This window comes from Lissotriton vulgaris, chromosome 4_1 (genome assembly GCF_964263255.1).
Source record: "Lissotriton vulgaris chromosome 4_1, aLisVul1.2, whole genome shotgun sequence".
Taxonomy (NCBI): Eukaryota; Metazoa; Chordata; class Amphibia; order Caudata; family Salamandridae; genus Lissotriton; species Lissotriton vulgaris.
The window spans coordinates 339,946,207-339,967,311 of NC_141691.1; the positions used below are offsets into that span (position 1 = coordinate 339,946,207).

The 21,105-nt window shown below is 42.3% G+C and overlaps 1 protein-coding gene across 5 annotated transcripts in view; it reads right to left on the reverse strand.

Moving 5' to 3' along the window:
- The window catches only part of DOCK11 (dedicator of cytokinesis 11), a 1,133,414-nt gene that overhangs the window by 34,500 nt on the left and 1,077,809 nt on the right, over nt 1-21,105 (reverse strand). The window lies entirely within an intron of this gene.

Genomic DNA, 21,105 nt, shown 5'->3' on the forward strand with positions numbered 1-21,105 from the left:
TTTTACATACTTCCATACATAATGAGCACGGAGCTCGTCAGGAGTGCTGCGCTGTTAATTATATATAGATTAGAGCCACCCAATAATCCCACCGGGACTGGGTAATATCAGATAGATAAGCTAAATGTCCAGGTAGGAATCATTCAAAACAACCACTTTATGTTTATCAGTGCCACCTGAGTGATCACATAAGTCAATGGAGTGACCCAAGGGTTTATATCAAAAATATATTCACTTTATTTTTGATTATGCAATTTAGATTTTTCTATACACGGAAAAAATATCAAAACTGGCAACATACAGACTAACATAACATGTAAACTAAATGCTAGTCTACATACACCTACAGCATAGTGTGTGGCTACGTACTCTAAACCACAGCACAGAAAAATCTAAATTGCATAATCAAAAATAAAGTGAATATATTTTTGATATAAACCCTTGGGTCACTCCATTGACTTATGTGATCACTCAGGTGGCGCTGTTAATTATACATATTCAGCAGGGCGCTCGTCATGAGCGCCACGCTGTTAATTGTTTCTTTGTTTTCTCACCCCCCTACGCCGGGCTGAAAGAGGAGCGTTGATAATGAAGATTTCAACACTGGCACGTCTCATGCCTGACGCCCGGGCTAATACTACAAGCCTTGCCCTCCTTGATTACTCACCATAGCAAGTTCCGGAGTAGTGTCAAGCCACTGCAGCGTCATGCCAGTCAAATGTGCTGGCTTCCCGACCCCCTCCAAATGAGCAGTCCGCAAACTAGCAAGGGCGAAAACTCAACTTGCACAGTCATCGCAACTCCAGGGTTCAGTTGGTAACAAAGCCATTTCAAATATTTTTAAAAAATTACGTGGCAAAGGCCTGCTTTGCGGAGCACTAACATGGCATGCACTCTTAAGCATTAACAATGCTTACTTCCCCTTCCATGATCTTTGTGAGAGCGTCTATAAACTTGCCAGTGCCATCGCAAGCTACGGAGCAGTGTCAAGGTACTGCGGCTGCATGCCAGTCAAATGTGCAGGCTTCCCGACCCCCTCCAAATGAGCAATGTGCAAACTAGCAAGGGCGAAGAGTCAGCTTTCACAGTGTTATTTTCATCGCCACTCCAGGGTTCAGTTTGTAACAAAGCCATTTAAAATATTTTTAAAAATCCAGTGGCAAAGGCCTACTTTGCCGAGCCCCAACAATGCTTACTTGCCCTTCCATGACCTTTGGTTTTCGCTATAAATCCTAACAGACCATTCTCCAGCATAGTACGCCTTAATCCAACCTGTAAATGTCATTCATTCACCCCACCGTGTGCATCACTCTTCTTCCTGTAGAATCGAAATGGCGTAATAGTGACTTGTTGCCAATAAATCTGCACACTTTCTATCCTTAATTCTGAACATTGTGCCACCTGTTCACCCAAACCGTTTTAACCTCCATACATGCACAACACGCGTGACAGGATTAATGTTACACTTTTATGTGAGGCCATAAAACGGATAGATCTGACGGGCAGTGCATGTCAGGATCGGAAGCCGAAAGTCGTTCCCAGTCCTCCTTCTCTTTCTTTTTCAACAAAGGGATTAATCATCCCACAGTTCTGGTACTTTTGACTTTAGTGTGCCCTGGCTGGGCTGTGTCTTTTTTTGGTGCCTTCTCCTCATTCAGGCTATTTTAGACACCTTCGATTGAAAGCCAAGGGCACACTGGCTAGCTTCCAGTATGGGGCAGTTGCACCAATCAGGCGAGGCTAGCCAACACTACCAAAATAAATATCACCCTTTGATTTGCATAGGAAAGATATCTAGAATGGGAAATCACTCCCTTAGGAATACATCACAGGGAGGAAACTACGCCACACCCTTCTTTTGCTGTCCAGCTCAACTGTGCCTCCTCCCTAGCCACTCACATTAAAGAGGTGTCCCCTGACCAGTGAGATAGAGACGCTACCAAGTTGCATAATTCCCTGACATTTGTAGATACGAGTCTCTGAAAATGCCAATTGTTTCTCACTTGCACTAAATTCACATACTGAATGGAAGCAAAAATAGCAACACCGGTTGGTAACTGCAGATGACTCATCTCACCGTTTGTCACAGTTTAACCCCTAGCATGCTGACGACGAGCTCAGCTCGTCATGCAGCACGGTGGCCGTGTGCTGGTGACGAGCTCAGCTGGTCATGGCCTCCCCGGAACGCTGTGCTAGGTGTTCCATTGAGCGGGCGTGGCCATGACAAGCTCAGCTCGTCATCAGCACACGGCCACAGTGCTGCATGACGAGCCGAGCTCGTCATCAGCACTGCGTTCGCCCCCCCCCGCGCTGCGGGGGAATTAGCCCCGCAGCGATGGGGTTAAGAACACACGTGTGTGCGTGCACCAATACATCTCAGCCATCGAAACTGCCATGGCTTGCTTTACGTTCTGTCATGCATTGGACTGATGTGCGGTGCTTTTCACCCCTACCAGGATCTCACACGACATGACAGGGCTCCATGGAACACGGCCTTGAAGAGGCATAACGGTATGCTGCAACAGATCACAAGTGAAGTCTGAGGTATGCTGGGAATGTGCTTAACATTCAGGTTGACTTTTCTTCTGCGTGTCCTTTTATCAGTATGCTTGTACTTTCTTTAACCCCCCCTCCCTCCCCCCCCACACACACACCACTCCTTCCTAGAGGCAGACTTCCAGAGCAGTCCACCTGTATGTCTATAAGAGAGAATGAAAACTAACATTCCTAGTAAAAGTCTATTTTCCCCGCCTTTCCATGTGAAGACCACAGTGATGTAAAGATAACAAGTACTGTGCAAATACCTGTACTAATCTTCACATCAATGACAGCGGTAAGCTTCCGGGCGTTATCAGCAGCTGAATGCTGCGAGAGAGTTCCAGGCAGCAGTAAACATTCCTAATCCAGATGCTGCAGACAGCAGCGTATTATCTCTCCATAAACAGTTTATTTTGAGCACCCGTGTGTTATCTCGTGCTGTGCCTTTTCTGATAATCACTCCTTTCCCATAAATAAATAGATTTTTTTTCCTACCGCTCTCATTTTTTCTCACTCGCATCCTATCCTTTCTGGGCTTCCTCTCGCACATACTTGCACAGCTTTCTTCTGCTTATTTATTGGTTTTCCATTTGTTCCACTCTCCGATTTTCTTCACCTACTTTTCCCATTCACTCCACATCGCAAAACTGCATCAACTCTCAGTGCCTACGCATTAAGGTGCGGAAGTTTCTATCTTCTATATGCCCTCACCACTTACAAACCATCAGAAATAAGCAGTAAATGAACTCCTTAAATGTTTTCTCGTTAACTTGGACAGTGTGGGAATCTTCATTAATGCTTCCAGGATTCGGCATTTCACCCGTAAAATAACTGGCACTTTTAATGTGAATTGTTGGGTATCGCACCGTTACAACGCAACTATTACAACGGACTTCTATTACAACGCAACTTTTACAACGCTGGATCCATTACATCGCATGCCTTTACAACGCATGACATTACATAGCAGATGCTATTACTACGCATGCCATTACAACGTAAGTATAGGTGAGTGTATAATTTTTTTTATTTTATTTAATATTATTTAAGTAATTTAATTAATATTTAATTTACATAATTATATTTATTTATGTTTTTAATATTATAAATTAAATATATTTATTTAAGTAATTTTAAAAATAAGTATGAGTATAGGAGTATATGTTTTGGGGTACTGAGGTATATGTTTTGGTGTGTTGGGGTATTTTTAGGTTTTAGGGTTGGATTTGGGTTTTGGGGTACAGGGGTATTTTTAGGTTTTAGGGCTGGGTTTGGGTTTTGGGGTACAGGGGTATTTTTAGGTTTTAGGGCTGGGTTTGGGTTTTGGGGTACAGGGGTATTTTTAGGTTTTAGGGCTGGGTTTGGGTTTTGGGGTACAGGGGTATTTTTATGTTTTAGGGCTGGGTTTGGGTTTTGGGGTACAGGGGTATTTTTAGGTTTCAGGGCTGGGTTTGGGTTTTGGGGTACAGGGGTATTTTTAGGTTTTAGAGCTGGGTTTGGGTTTTGGGGTACAGGGTATATTTTTAGGTTTTAGGGCTGGGTTTGGGTTTTGGTGTGTTGGGGTATTTTTAGGTTTTAGGGCTGGGTTTGGGTTTGGGGGTACAGGGGTATTTTTAGGTTTTAGGGCTGGGTTTGGGTTTTGGGGTACAGGGGTATTTTTAGGTTTTAGGGCTGGGTTTGGGTTTTGGGGTACAGGGGTATTTTTAGGTTTTAGGGCTGGGTTTGGGTTTTGGGGTACAGGGGTATTTTTAGGTTTCAGGGCTGGGTTTTGGGGTACAGGGGTATTTTTAGGTTTCAGGGCTGGGTTTGGGTTTTGGAGTACAGGGGTATTTTAAGGTTTCAGGGCTGGGTTTGGGTTTTGGGGTACAGGGGTATTTTTAGGGTTCACTTTTTTAAAAAAACGACTTTAAATAAAATAAATTAATTAAAGTAATTAAATAAATTAAATTTAATAAGTTATATTATTTACAATTAATAAATTCATTAAATTACATTAATTAAATTAAATTAAATTTAATTAATTACATGTTTTAAATTACTAAATTAAATGAATTAAATTAAATTAAATTAAATTATAATATTTACAGTTTATAAATTAATTAAATTAAATTAAATTAAATTAAATTATATTATTTACAATTTATAAATTAATTAAATTACATGAATTAAATTAAATTACATTAAATTAATTACAATTTTAATTTTAATTAAATTACATTATTTAAATTAAATTAAATTAAATTAATTACTATTTTAAAATTATTAAAATTAAATTATTTAAATTAAATTAATAAAATTAACTTAATTACATTTAAAAAAAAAAGATATACTTACCTATACTTACGTTGTAATGGCATGCGTTGTAATAGTATCTGCTATGTAATGACATGCGTTGTAAAGGCATGCATTGTAATGGATCCTGCGTTGTAAAAATTGCGATGTAACGGTCTGCGTTGTAAAAAAACGCGTTGTAACGTCATACATCCAAATTGTTGTAATCAGCCCTCACCCACCATGAACAAACTAATTGAAAAGGTAAACAAAGTCAAAAACGATTTCTGATTCTGTATGCATCCACAGTAATTTTTAAGTCGAGCATTCGAGACCTCCTTGTATTTTCAGTGATATCACCACCAAAGGCCCTGATTTTATATGAAAAACAAAGCTTAGGACTATACCATTTCCCACTGAAAGGCAATATTTCTCTGCATGTGTTCCCATACTTGGCGTGTCACGCAGTTTGGTGCTTACTTTCCCTTCATGTTAAAGAACGGTGGATGTTTCATCACCCAGGCTAATACACTGCATAGCTAAATACATATAAGGTCCCAAAGGCAAGACCGATTGCATTGGCGCTTCTTTGAATAGGTCTCGCATTTACAAGAGTTTGAGCTATTGACAATTCCTTTTATTTATGTGTTAATTAGCAAACCAGATAAATAAAAGGCATAGGGCCATATGTATGAACAGATTTTCCCAGAGACACAGAATGGGGAAAAACCTTTGATACATCTGGCCCACTGTCATTTACAATGCAAATAGCTTAAATTCTTGCAAATGCGAGACCTATTGCATTGCAAATGCTTGTTCTGAAAGCTTTCAATCCACTATGTCACTCACAAGAGGACAATATTCTCAGCACACTGACTAAAGGTGCCCTTGATGTGCTCAAGTCTTTTCTAGGACGGGTGCCGCATGAGTGATGCACTTGGGCTTCTCTAAAGAGTCATCCCTAAACGTTTTGTCTTCCCCTCCTGTTTTTTTAACATGTTTTGTTTGGCTTTTAGGACTCTGTGCCCTTTACCATTGCTAACCAGCGCTATAGTGCTTGTGCTCTCTCCTTTAAGCATGGCAAAATACGGTTAAACCCAATTGGTATATTTAATTTACTTATAAGTCCCTAGTAAAGTGGTACTACAGGTATTCGGGACATGCAAATTAAATGCTACTAGTGGGCCTGCAGCACTGATTGTGCCACCCACTTTAACATGTCCGAGGCTTGCCATTGCAGCCTGTGTGTGCAGTTTTAAACTGTCATTTTAAGGTCGAAAATAAACCGTTTCTCAGGCCTAAACCATCCTTTTTAATACATATAAGACACCCTTTGGGTAGGTCCTAAACAGCTCAGAGGACAGAGTGAGTTGTATTTAAAATGTTGGATATGTACTTTTACATTTTACATGTCCTGATAGTGAAAAACTCTAAAAATTGTGTTTTACTATTGAAAAGCCTACTTTTGAAAGGTCTACCTTTGCCATAGGATAATATTGGGTTACCTATTAAACATGTAATAAGCGAAAACTTTTAATTGGGAGTAGGTAGGAATCTCGAGTTTGGTCTCAAAATAATTTAAAGTCACAATTCCGAAAATGCCACGCTTAGATAGTTGTCAATTTATGTCCTAACCATTTGGCGCCCACAGCCTGGTCCTGGGTCACATGTCTAGGTATAGTTGGCCTTTGTGTATTCCTCCCAGACAGCATCATAAAGGAGGGCCCAGGTGTTGGCAGGATGGACCATCCTGGCTTAATGACGGGGCGGAGCTGTCATCTAGCAAACTTGTATTTCAAAGACACAATCCCAGCACCCTCACAAAGGACTACACACTAGCCTATTGCATACCCAGACAAACTGGGACCAGGGCAGGGAGGCAGGAAATTCCAGACTCCTCTGTAGGGGGAAACTCCAGAAATGTTTCGTACTTCAAAGTGGGCACCAAGAATACATATTGGACCCTCAGAGGGACTCCAAGGGCTAGTTGACTGTCCTCCTGATCAGAATCTCATGGTCAAACAAGGCTCCAGCCATCTTGAACCCTGCTCTGGAACAATGCCTGCTTTGACTCCTGAACTCCCAAGTCCTGGACCTTTGGAAGTGGGATTAAAGATGCTCTGCCAGACCAGAAGTGGTCCCCACCAAAACCGACACAAACCAATACAGGACCTATCATCATAGCCCTCACAGCTCCTCATCGGAACCGACACAGGGTGATGCAACTCGACACAGGACTCACATTTACCATCAGAACCCACAATGTGCAATGCATTTTGATGCAGGACCTCACCTCACACCGCAGAACTGTTGCTGTGCGGCACAATGCCCCACATTAAGTACATAAGGTACAATTTTTGGCAGGTCTAACCTTCTCCCTGTATCCAGCCCGCATTCCATTGGGGTCAGCCTGAACCTGTGACTTTGTCCTGGTCCGGCGCGACTAGAATAGTATGTTGGATCATTTATAAATTGCATATCTCTGATTCAAGTAAGTGGATTTTGGTTGTTTGGGTGTCAAATAATTTATTAGAATTTACTCTGTTTTTCTAAATTGGTGTGGGATTTATCTTGTGTTCCGTTTTCACCTTATTATTGGTTGTGTGCTGCATAAATACCTTAGTCACTCAAGTGATTCCAGTGGTTCACTGGAACCATCCCTGAGGGAACACCAAATTCTCCTCTCTTTACACAAGAGGATTCCCACACAATTTTGTTATTCTTGAATAGATTTCAAATGTTTATTCCTTTTGGTATTTTCAACGATAGTCATTTGATTCGTTAAACTTTCAACACATGAGGCATTATTAATTTAACTTCATATCCAATGCATTTCGGGCATTTACAATGCCCTTCATCAGGGAATGATACTGTCAACAAAACAAACACAAAACATATTTACAATTCAATAGTGTGTGATCATTGTATCCCATTGTAGTTCTGTTACGCAGTGATTCTATACAGATATCATTATGTTCACCAGCTAACATCCCTCGTGAGAAAAGTGAAAAAATGTTTGGTTTAAAACTCACATGCCTGCTCTTGACAGTGGTTGTTATGTGCTAAAGAAAAAAGCATGAGAAACTGGAAAATTAACTCTCATGGGTTCGCGTTTGAGCCAGTTAGTAACATGGCTTATTCTATTATCTCGTTATTTACTGACCTTATACGCATAGTTGAGCGGCCTCGTGGCAGCTTCTTAGCGTGTGTATCTCCTGCATGAAGACGCCACTCGAGAAAGTGTTCGCCATTGTATTTACTGGTTTGAGGTCTATTCCGGTCACGTGGTGTGCTGCAACTGACAAAAGACTATCTATGTGTAGTAATGTCGGAGTGTAAGAAGAAGGTAAAGGTGTATAGGAGTTAGAGTGAGATTAAACCGAAAGAGGGTTTCCTGGGAACATGTTGTACTATGGAGGAAAATTACAAACGGAAAAGAGAAAGAAAAACTGGTATTTGAAAAAATAGAAAAGCGGGGAAGCTAGAGTCGAACCCTGACGTTTATATGTTCTGTCTGTGAGTGTTCTAATGCGATGAGCTATACAGCGGTGTGTAACCCACTGTGATAAATTATTATGAGTTAACAAAAAAACAGGTGAATTCTATATTAACAGCAATCACAGTTATACCAATTTGCACCTAGGGAGCATTATTAAAGATAACATGAGAATTCAATTCTGTCATTGAGTCCATTTGGTTTTTGGGTGAATAATTTATATAGCCAAAAGTTTTCTCTCTGTAGGAGGTATTTTGTATTGTCTCTTCCTTCTGTTTTTTTGACACATTCCAAAATCATGAATTTGAGTTGTGAGATGTTGTGTTTCTCTTCCATGAAATGCGTAGCCACTGAAGATTTGGTGTTGTTTAGTCGAATGTTGGATTTATGTTTTGTGAGTCTGATTTTAATGCGACGTTCTTTCTTTCCAATGTACAGTTTACCACATGTGCATTTTAATGCATATATGACATTTGACGTGTCGCATGTTGCATTTACTTTGAGTTTAACTTCATGACCCCTCATGGGGTGGTTGATTTTGCTTCCCTTTGTGATGTTATTACAATGGCCACAGTTTAGGCACGCTTTTGTGCCCTTGAAGATTTCTAATGTTTTTACTTGAGGTTGGATCACTTCACCCATATTTCTTGCTCTGGTGAAAGCAAACAGTGGGGGGTGTTCGAAGAATTCAATTAACATGGGAAATGTCCAACACAACAGTCACATTCCTGGATGTCAGAGTCAATCTCACGAATGAAGGATTTGAAACGGATCTCTTTGTTAAAAGTACTGACAGGAACAACATGTTGCATTATACTAGTTTTCATGAACAAAATCTTAAAAAATATCTACCGGTTTCACAAATGGCAAGAGTTAAAAGGATTACATCGGGACACACTAAGATGGAACAGAGAATGCAAGAAATAGGTATCAAATTCAGACAAAGAGGCTACCCTGAACAGACCATAGAGGAATCAAGAATCAAAATAACACAAGTGGACAGAAAAACACTCTTACAACCCAGTAACAAAAAAGAGCAAACTAGAATAGTGGCAGTATCCAAATTCTCCACATCCAGCAGCAAATTCAAGAAAACAATATTAAAACACTGGCGAATGTTAACTTTGGAACCGGATTTCGATAATATCTTCGAACACCCCTCACTGTTCGCTTTCACCAGAGCAAGAAATATGGGTGAAATGATCCAACCTCAAGTAAAAACATTAGAAATCTTCAAGGGCACAAAAGCGTGCCTAAACTGTGGCCATTGTAATAACATCATAAAGGGAAGCAAAATCAACCACCCCATGAGGGGTCATGAAGTTAAACTCAAAGTAAATGCAACATGCGACACGTCAAATGTCATATATGCATTAAAATGCCCATGTGGTAAACTGTACATTGGAAAGACAGAACGTCGCATTAAAATCAGACTCACAGAACATAAATCCAACATTCGACTAAACAACATCAAATCTTCAGTGGCTACGCATTTCATGGAAGAGAAACACAACATCTCACAACTCAAATTCATGATTTTGGAATGTGTCAAAAAAACAGAAGGAAGAGACAATACAAAATACCTCCTACAGAGAGAAAACTTTTGTATATATATATTATCCACCCAAAAACCAAATGACTCAATGACAGAATTGAATTTTTATGTTATCTTTAATAATGCTCCCTAGGTGCAAATTGGTATAACTGTGATTGCTGTTAATATAGAATTCACCTGGTTTTTTGTTAACTCATAATAATTTATCACAGTGGGTTACACACCGCTGTATAGCTCATCGCATTAGAACACTCTCAGACAGAACATATAAACGTCAGGGTTCGACTCCAGCTTCCCCGCTTTTCTATTTTTTCAAATACCAGTTTTTCTTTCTCTTGTCTGTTTGTAATTTTCCTCCATAGTACAACATGTTCCCAGGAAACCCTCTTTCGTTTTAATCTCACTCTAACTCCTATACACCTTTACCTTCTTCTTACAGTCCGACATTACTACACATAGATAGTCTTTTGTCAGTTGCAGCACACCACGTGACCGGAATAGACCTCAAACCAGTAAATACAATGGCGAACACTTTCTCGAGTGGCATCTTCATGCAGGAGATACACACGCTAAGAAGCTGCCACAAGGCCGCTCAACTATGCGTATAAGGTCAGTTAATAACGAGATAATAGAATAAACCATGTTACTAACTGGCTCAAATGCGAACCCATGAGAGTTAATTTTCCCGTTTCTCATGCTTTTTTCTTTAGCACATAAAAACCACGGTCAAGAGCAGGCATGTGAGTTTTAAACCAAACATTTTTTCACTTTTCTCACGAGGGATATTTGTTGGTGAACATAATGATATCTGTATAGAATCACTGCGTAACAGAACTACAATGTGATACAATGATCACACACTATTGAATTGTAAATATGTTTTGTGTTTGTTTTGTTGACAGTATCATTCCCTGATGAAGGGCATCGTATATGCCCGAAATGCATTGGATATGAAGTTAAATTGATAATGCCTCATGTGTTGAAAGTTTAACGAATCAAATGACTATCGTTGAAAATACCAAAAGGAATAAACATTTGAAATCTATTCAAGAATAACGAAATTGTGTGGGAATCCTCTTGTCTACAGAGAGGAGAATTTGGTGTTCCCTCAGGGATGGTTCCAGTGAACCACTGGAATCACTTGAGTGACTGACATATTGGGGCGTCTGAGGGCTTATGACGCCACCTGCGGAGAACCTAAAAATCAAATAAATAAATAAAGACACACAAAAGCTGTGCACCCTTCCAATTCAAGTTAGCATACATACTTTAAACATTGCCTCTAAGTTAAGCCAGACCACTTTTGTGCGAAGATACCAGAGGGGTAAGTAGAGTTTAATTTAGTCACTTTAGTGGTTCACCATGATGGGTATTGTGCTCAAAAACCTCATCAAACAACAACCCAAATTCTCACAAAGAGTAACTTACTTCCTGGGTGCGCTGTGATCAGCAATGCCCCCACTGCATGGAAGCAGTTTGGCACTAACTTGCCTTTGACTATATTGAAAGATTGTGTTAATAATGTACAACCATGTACATTTATTAATATGTGAGAAATAAAGAAAGTTAGATATTTTCATTCTTGATGGCATTTTTTGTATATTACTCGAACAGTTTTATATGTGCTGTTTGCAAATACACTGTATAGCGATTTGTCACTCTTTTGGGACATAGAGGTGTTAATCCATCAAATAAAATAAAGACAATAAAGACAACATTGTCCCAAAATATACTTCTCAGTATCATTTTAATATCTGATATGTCTACATCAGTAGGACCTGCAGTGATAGAATTTTTAATGTCCACAACACTGGCATATTCCCACTGCTGAGCCTGATAATATTCTGTAAGGAACGCTACAACAATGTTTTCTGAAACTGTCAGTAGTAGGGTGCAAGACCATTGACAGTACAGCATTTGATTGGGCAGATGTTGTGTGCTTCCTTTTAAAGAGAGTGCTTGGATTACAGGTACTGCTTTGTGGGAATCATTATGCTAAATACAGCCAGACTGAGTTGTATATGGTGCCAAGCCAATGATTAATTATATATACCTGATCTGGTTATTATAAAATGTTATGACAAATGCTGCAGCCTAACTTATTTACTGTGAAAAGCATAGTTTAAAGCCACATGGATTTAAAGGGTTTATTGTAATTACACTGTGTTACAGCCTCATCACAGGCGATTTGCTACATGGAATCTCATAGAATACAGTTATAGGCAACGGTTATGATCTTTGTTATCCCCTCTCACATACCCCTGGGGTTGAGGAGTTGCAATCTAATAATCCTTTTTAAGCACCTTTCGGAGGAGTTGTGATTTGTTTTGACAATTGTAACTGTGTACATATTTATAAATTGATGTCTGTATGATTACCAATTTTGCGTGTAATGGATTCTGCGAATAAATATGCGAATTCACAAGCTGCGTCTCAGTATTTGCGAAAATCGCAAATACCGTCACGCAATATGCGAATTCGCAATTTCCCATGTATGTAAAAGTCGCAAATAGCAAATTCTCAAACTCTGGCAAGGTGGTAATCAGGTGCGAACTATTTAAAGTGGCCCATAATGCAATAGTGGCTTCTCACAATGGCTGGGCTTTATGTTATAGCCAGGAGGCTGCGTATCCGAGAGGCTGAAGAGAGAAGGAGACGCCAGGAGAGCATCTACAGGACACGCATCACCCTCTTCCAACGCACTGAGGAGGACATCCATGTGCACTACAGACTGCATCCAGAAAGTATCCTGGAGCTGATAGAAGAGCTGACACCCATGCTGGAGCACCCCACATACAGGGCACACACCATTCCCACACTCATACAGGTGTTGTGCTCACTGTACCTCCTAGCATCAGGGAGTTTTCTGGGGGTAATAGCCACAGTAGGAGGGGTGTCCCAGAGCGCACTTTTGCGCTTTTTACGCCCATTCCTCAATGCTATGATGCAGAGGATGCATCACCACATCAAATTCCCAGACACACAGCAGGAACTGGACCAAACAAAACAGGATTTTTACCAAATTGCCCAATTCCCCCACGTGATTGGCTGCGTAGACGGAACACATGTCGCACTGTCCCCTCATCACACGAGTATGTTTTTAGAAACAGAAAATCATACCATTCGTTAAACATCCAGGTAGTCTGCAATGCCAAACATGTAATCACAGACATAGTTGCAAAATTTCCTGGAAGCACTCATGATTCATTCATTTTTAGACACTGTGGTTTACATCGCAGACTTACAAATGGCGATTTTGGAGAGGGATACCTGCTAGGTAATTCTATGGCACACACAAATAGTAGTATGAGATGTTTCAACTTGCAGTATCTCGCTAAACATCTACATACTTTATCCCTGCAGGAGACAGTGTATATGCTGTGAGGGACTACATCCTCACACACTACCTTAATCAAATCACAGCTGCTGAGCGGAAATACAACACTGCCCCCAGAGCCACAAGAGCCACCATTGAGAGGACCTTTGGAATCCTCAAAAGCCGTTTCCGGTGCCTCCACAAGAGTGGAGGTACTCTACAGTACAGCCCGGAGACGTGTTGTAAGATTGTGGTGGCCTGCGCAATTCTACACAACATTGCTACCAAGAAGGGCACCCCAGTGGATCTGCCAGAGTCCGACACATCCGATGAGGAGGATCCAGCCCCCCAACGCAGACGTGCAGGAGGAGCCGGGGCAGTTGCTGGGCGCCTGAGACGTGATGACATCACACAGAACTACTTCTAGATGAGATAATAGACCACAATGACCAATGTTGATGTAAAAAAAATATGTTTATTTCCTTAAATGCAGGATATGCAAAGTCACACAGTGTGACTGTAACTTTGTAGTTAGCACATGTTAATGTCCTCACAGTGCCATAATATCAGTGACTTAGGTAGTACTCATGGCATGTGTTGCCTCACAACATGCCATTGTGCATGCTGCCCCTTCACCTCCGGCATGCATGCCCTGATGTACCTCCTTCAGCCTGTGCAATTGGCTCGCTGTTGTCGTCCATAGCTCTGCCCTGACGGCCACTCCTACGCCTTTCTGCAGGAATAGGTGGAGTAGGTGTGCTCCTGCTGGATTGCCCATCTGTGTCTAGGCTCCCTGGCATTACAATTCCCCCAGTGACAGCAGCCCGCAATTGGTCGAGTGCATGGGTCACCTGCACCAGGCTCTTGGCAACGTCCTGGCAGCAGTGTGCCATCTCATGTTGCATGCTTACAGTTCTTCATGCTAGCATGGATATGGCTGTGGATTGCCGGCTGACAGCCCTTGCAAACTGGTCCAGGCGGGTGTGTAACCGACGTTGTTCCCTGCGCCGGGCCTGCCTATCAATTCTAGCTTCACTCAGATTTGCCTCTGAGGCTTGTGCAATTGCTGTGACACCAAGTCTCAGCTCCGACATGTGCCGGTTGTGTTGTGCTAGCTGGCGCTGTATTGATGTGATCCCTTTACTTTGCAGGCGCTGCACACGCAACATGTTGCCCTCCAGCCCTGCGGAGACGGAATCTGTACCTGAGGAGGCATTGCTGGTGTTGGCCTGTGCCCTCTGTCTTGCACCACTGCCAGTCGTGTTTGATGCGCATGTTTGTGATCTGCCCTGACTTGTGTTTGGAGTAGCTGAAGCCTGTGTGTCCCCTTCTGCATCTGTAGATCCGTATGGCATTGTTATCAGTGCAGGTACAATTCTGCGCCGTTTGCTTTGCGCTGATGGTGTTTCCGGTGTCGCACCCTGGCTCTCCTGCCCTACCTGGTCCTCTGCTGTAGCTGTCTCCCCCACTGCAGTCACAGTGTCCTGTGTTGTTGGTCCATCTGCCCAAAAATAGTACACATGAGTTGTGTGTCAATTTTTTTTTTTCATTTCAATAAAGTTCTTGATACTACAAATGACATGCCTACTTGTCTATTTTGTACTTTGCTAGTATGACTGTTCCCTATGTACACTTTGTATGTGTCTCTGGACGAACTTACAAAATATGGGACTACATTTCCCATAATGCCTCACTGGGTGACACTCAAAACATGGACCGGATTACTATTTATGCATGGGGATGTTGGGGTATGAGTGGGATGGGGATGTTTCTGGGGATATTGGCATGCATCTTACCTTCTGTGGTGTCTCTGGTGTCGGAGCTGTCAAGGTCAGCCACGCCCGTCACTGCCTCAGGAATGAGGGTGCCCTCCACCAACTCCTCCAGGGGCGTCGGATGTGGTGTAGTGGAGGTCCCACCTCCGGTTGCCTTTGCCTCTGCCAATCTTGTGGCCACCCTCTCCTTCGATCTCTGCCTCATGTTGTACCACCTCTTCCTTAAGTCATCGGTGGTACGATGGGTTACGCCTATGGCGTTTACCTTTCTTGAATGTCAGACCATATTTTTCATTTCCTGGCCTCAGGAACACGAAGTGAGGCTTTCCCAAACAGGAGGTCATGTTGCCTCACTACCTCCTCAGTCAATACCTCCAGCTCTCTCTCTGCGAATTTTTGTTTTCTTTTCCTGCTCTGTTCATCAGCCTGTTTGTCCCCACCGTGCTTTTCAGAACCCTTGTATTCCATTTCTGCAACTTTGGTTTCAGAGACAATTCCACACTCCCTCCTCACTGTCTCTCAGCCAGCAACTGACTCTGGAACAGGTGCAGGCAATCAGGTGCAGCATGGGAAGTCACACTTCCTGGTTGTGATGTCATCATTCTGCTTCTGAATTGCTCTTTCCCGTTTTTGCGATTCTTTATTAGCGAATTCGCTACTTGAGTAATCGCACAATAATTCTGCGAATTTTTGGTAATCGCTAATTAATAGCGATTTTTTACCTACATCCCGTTTTGCGATTCAGAAAGTGCGATTCGCAGAAAATCGTATTTTCCGAATCGCAAAAAAGTGGATTTACCTACATATGCCCCAAAGTCATTTAATCTGGAAATCTACTAGGGTCGGTGGGGTACCACTCAAAAACACACTGATGGCGTGCTAATTGAGTATTTTGTCAGTAGCGACCAAAAACAAAATGAAGAAAGTGGTTGTGCTAATTTTTTGAATTAGCTAAACAGAGATTGTCGTTAAGATGGCAGACAGGCCAGGTGAACAACATTGCCTGAAAGACTTGAGTTAATCATCTACAGAAGAGCAAATATGTATTCCAACTGTTAGCAAGGATGATAAATTAGAGTATAACTGACAAGACTGGAGCAATCTTGCACAGGCCTCGCTACATCTCCCCCTAATGCATTTACATCCTGAAGTTATGTTAATATATACAGAAATGAACTCTCTGTGCAGCCAATTGTGTTTGGTTGCATCCCCCTTTGGGCGTGCTCCTGAGTGCCTCAATGGAGGTTTTGTGTGTGTGTCAATAAATGTTATTCGAATAAAGGTTTAACAATTCCCACGTTGGATTCAATCAGTTGAGTTTTATTGAAATTATAATCATTTCAATTGAGCTTGTTGTTAGGATGCATCATCATTAGTTTATGCATTTCCTAATTCTCCAATGCATTTCGATCCCACAGGCTCTTCAGGGAGCGAATTCTACAAATGAAATGGATTATGCACTATTCATTATTTCATTCAGTAATGAGACATTTCTGTGCAATTAAAAAGACAAATTATATAATAAATTATATAATAAAATACAACCAAAATCGATAATCATTCTGTGTGCAAGCTATATTATATGTGCCCGACTTCAACCGTGCTCTGACTGTAGTGTCGTTACCGTTTATATCTGCCCATGTGTATTCATGCGGATTCTTAAACGTGTACTCACTATTGCGTATTTTGGCGTTCTGTTATTTCTGAAGGTCTGTAAATGACAATGGGGCAATGTGTTAAAACTACGAAGCCGTCATATATAGCCGATATGAGAACATTACACTCGGTATTGAAACCTTACAATTGCGGTAAAAATACTTGCGTCTGTGAATATATGAACGCTGACGGTGCCACTTACATTCTATGTTGTCCCTGAGTAACTTGATTAGATGCTCGTCTTCCCCAATTGTGGAGTACGGTGCTAGGTAATGCGAGCAGTGTGTGTGTTTTGAAAACGGCATCCTTCCGTAGTGAAAATGGAAACAGGACTAGTCGAACGGTGTAGACTATATTGGATAGGGTGGTTAGGTAAAGATATGAGATGCAAATAAATGGGTTAATAAAAACTACTAAAACATGAAAGGAAAAAATAATAACGAAAGGAAAAAATAATAAAGGATTTAAATAATGCGATTGTAAGGTTTCAATACCTAGTGTAATGTTCTCATATCGGCTATATATGGCGGCTTCGTAGTCTTAACACATTTCCCCATTGTCATTTACAGACCTTCGGAAATAACAGAACGCAAAAATGTGCAATAGTGAGTACACGTTTGCGAAACCGCATGAATACACATGAGCATATATAAACGGTAACGACACTACAGTCGGAGCACGGTTGAAGTCGGGCACATATAATATAGCTTGCACACAGAATGATTATTGATTTTGGTTGTATTTTATTACATCATTTATTATATAATTTGTCTTTTTAATTTCACCGAAATGTCTCATTACTGAATGAAATAATGAATAGTGCATAATCCATTTCATTTATAGAATTCGCTCCCTGATGAAGAGCCTGTGGGCTCGAAATGCATTGGAGAAATAAGAAATGCATAAACTAATGATGATTCATCCTAACAACAAGCTCAATTGAAATGATTACAATTTCAATAAAATTCAACTGATTGAATCCAATGTTAAACCTTAATTCGAATAACATTTATTGACACACTCAAAACCTCCACAGAGGCACTCAGGAGCGCGCCCAAAGGGGGATGCAAACAAAACACAATTGGCTGCACAGAGAGTTCATGATCGTATCGACGTACTTAGGACGGTAACGTCACCCCAGGAGCACCCCACATAAAGAATACTTTTCTATGAATCTACTTCCCAATCTTTAAATTCTAACTAAACCCAAGGTTGTGCACGGACCAACACTACTTAACAATATATACAGAAACAACATGCACGCTATGTCTATTGTCTGGATCCCTAATGCCGATTTTATGTTCTGGAAGCTAATGCGTATGCTCCATGACATAGGCCTGTCTCACGGATTATGATATTATTGAACCGGTGGGGCGCCCATAGCACTACCCTCATAGTGGCGGAAGGCTACCACCTTCACCAAGAGTTAAGCCGCACAAGTGTGGTGGAGGCAGTATACTGTGTAGTGATCAGTAGTACAGAACAGGACCTTTTGACACTGTGTCACTGGAGTGAGGCTTCCAAGCTCACTCACCTTTTTAAAAGTTCCACTGCTACATCAGATATATGTGGAGTGCTGTGCTGTGCTGCGCAGTGCAGTAGCAGTGACTCTACGCTGGATGCATGTGTGGCTGGGAAGGATACAGTGCAGGGATACTGCAGTATTGTGCAGCGCACATATGGAAAGTGCATGTACTGGGTGTGTGTATGCCTGAAAGGAATACAACATATGCAAGATGTAGTGCTGTGCAGTGAGAAAATGGAAGGATGTGCTGGGAGTATGTATGCTTGTGTGAAGCATCCAGGGTGAAGTGATGTGCAGTGTGCATATGGCGACTGTGAATGCTGGCAGTGTGTGCATTTAAAAATAGCACACCCCCGTACACTGTAGAAAAGCTTCAGTGGTGAACAGTGCACACAGACTGAATGTGGGAGCTGAACATGTGTAGTGAATGTACACTGAGTGAATGTGCCGCATTGGAATATTACATTGAGGAGCCTGGGTACCGTTTTTGGAAAGCCCAGGACTCCCTGATGAAGACACAAGCGTAGAGGAATCCCCCCAGACAAATGTGTGTATTGCCTCATTCCTGTGAGCTGGGTAGGCAGTGGAGGCTCCTACGCCAAGGTGGAGAAGCGTCACCCTACTGCTCTCTGAGCGATTCAAGAAGGAAAAATAAAATGATAATAATGCAGTGTTATTATAATTGTATTTTTCCTACTGCATTGGCTCAGTTGGTTATGGGAGGACAAACTGGGCTCCGTGATGCCAGAGTACTGCAGGGGTGGGGGGGAGTGGTGGTCACACTCTGTAAGTGAGCAAGACGCTTTGGCTGGCCGTTTCGGCCCTGCCAAATCCCCATGGGCACTTTGCATGTTCTCCACCCAGGCTGAATTACAGCCTGGTTGCTGAACATGCCCAGGCTCCCACTGCCTGTCTGGGCGCCAAACCACGGTGCTCAGACCAATCAAAACACTTCATTGCAGCATTGCGATTGGCTGGCGGGAGCCTGGGGGCCCGGGCGCTTCCTACTGCCAGACTAGAGGTGAAGAGGACGGAGGAGAGGCGGCGGTCGGCTGGCCAAAGCCAGGTAAATGTTTTAAAAAAACAATCTTTTTCATTCCCCCCTCCCTGCCGCCACCTCTCCGGTCCTGTAGCAGCTGCTACTGTGGGTAGGACACACTGGAGGAATAGATAAAGGGACCTACCCTTTACACTTTGAGAGCTTGCTCTTTGATTCAGTGAAAGATCACAGGAAGGGGCCTGGAAACATCCCAGGAAGGAGATTGGGCTGATGAGTAAATCATAAAGAGTAGGGCTGGGAGCCTGGGATTATCCTTCGGATGCAGAATATCACTGTGGGTGACATCCAGAAGTGAACTCTGGTCACTCCTAAGAACTGTGTTGTGAGTCTATCAGCTTTGGAGTCTTGCCTGCTTCTTACAGACATGCTTTCAAGGGTAAAGAGAGAAGTGTCTACTTCAAAAGCAGCAGAACCCAAACATAAAACTCCAAAGACTCAGACCCTAAATTACACTTTGTTGTCTGGAAAAGGAAGAAGGGGAGGTTGAGACCTAAAATATTGTCATCTGCCAAGCAGCCAGATGGGCTGTGTGAGAATGGAAAGCTCTGGGACCAGTAGTGGGGTAAGGCCTGCTAGTCTCCCTGATGGGTAATGAGAGCACCAGGGCCTGCCCGTTTGCCAAGACCAGTGTGCCCTGTAAGGAACAGGAGAGCAATGGAAGGAGCGAGGTCCAGTGGGGAGCCCTATCGAGAGAACTACATGAGCAAGGTGTGAGGAGAATAGCTGAACACTGGTTGGGTCATTGCCCATGTGATAGAATTATTGAGTGACCCCTTTATGCAGGCAGAGTGCTGCCATGACCTGAGCTGTGTAGAAAAGACTGAGTGGAACTGACAGGAATGCACTCCTTTGGCACATTGACCCCATATGCCAGAGGGGGCCATCATTGAATTTATTTGGGCCAGGAGCATGAAACTTGTGCTTGCAGAGATCGATGACCCCATATGCAAGGAGGGGCTGCCATAGTGAGAGCGATCACAGCAGAGGAGTCTGTGCAAGACTTAGGGTAACATGACAACCCTGTATGCCAGGAGAGGTTGTTGGTACCACCATTGCCAAGAGTTCGGATCATTGCCCAGATGAAATGAGGATTGCTGTAACTGGAAGTTCATGCTTGCACACAGTGAACTTCCCCTGACACATTCTTTGAGGACTGCAAAGACACTGCAAAGGGCTTCAAATGCTCGTTGCAGCTCAGGTCGGGAGGTGAAGGACAAATGCCCCTATTTTAAAAAAAGGTGGCTTACCTTGTGCCTGCCAAGTGGGAGCAAGTCTGATCGCTGGAAGGAACTGGCAAGCGCTGTTCAGAGGAAGGATTTTCTGCTTACCAAGTCCTGCCATATGAATCATAAGGAGCCTAACTTCTCTGAGCAGCCTCTGGACTCTGTAGCAACCGTTGAGGGGGCACCAGCTGCACTCCTGAACGCCTCCATACCGCAGGAGAAGGTAAGACTGGAACTGGGCCTTTGAGACCACACTGGACTTGCTATTAATGGTGATGTGTTACGATAGAGACTTTTTAATAAATCTTAATAAGTCAAAGAGGAACTCCTGAGTACATCCTACTAGTAAACATGTTGGGGATGCGGCCACCAGTGAATCGGGAATAACCCCAACCATGCAATAAGAAAAGGGGTGGGACAGGTATTTGCCTGACCTAGAGCTCTAACCTCAATGTGACCGTGTTATTGCTCATGAATGTCATTATTCTTTTGCATGTGCAAAGTTTGAAATAAAATACTTGTTTTGCTTACAAAAGTAAGTATTCAACTGGACATTAATTTATGGTAAGTACTGTGTGCGCTTTGAGTTAGGAGTCATTTTCACTTACCTGTTGCTACATTTTCATCCCTGAGGGAGCCTTGACTGCTCGTCCAACGCTATCACAGAGAGTCAAGTGCAAAAGAAGTACT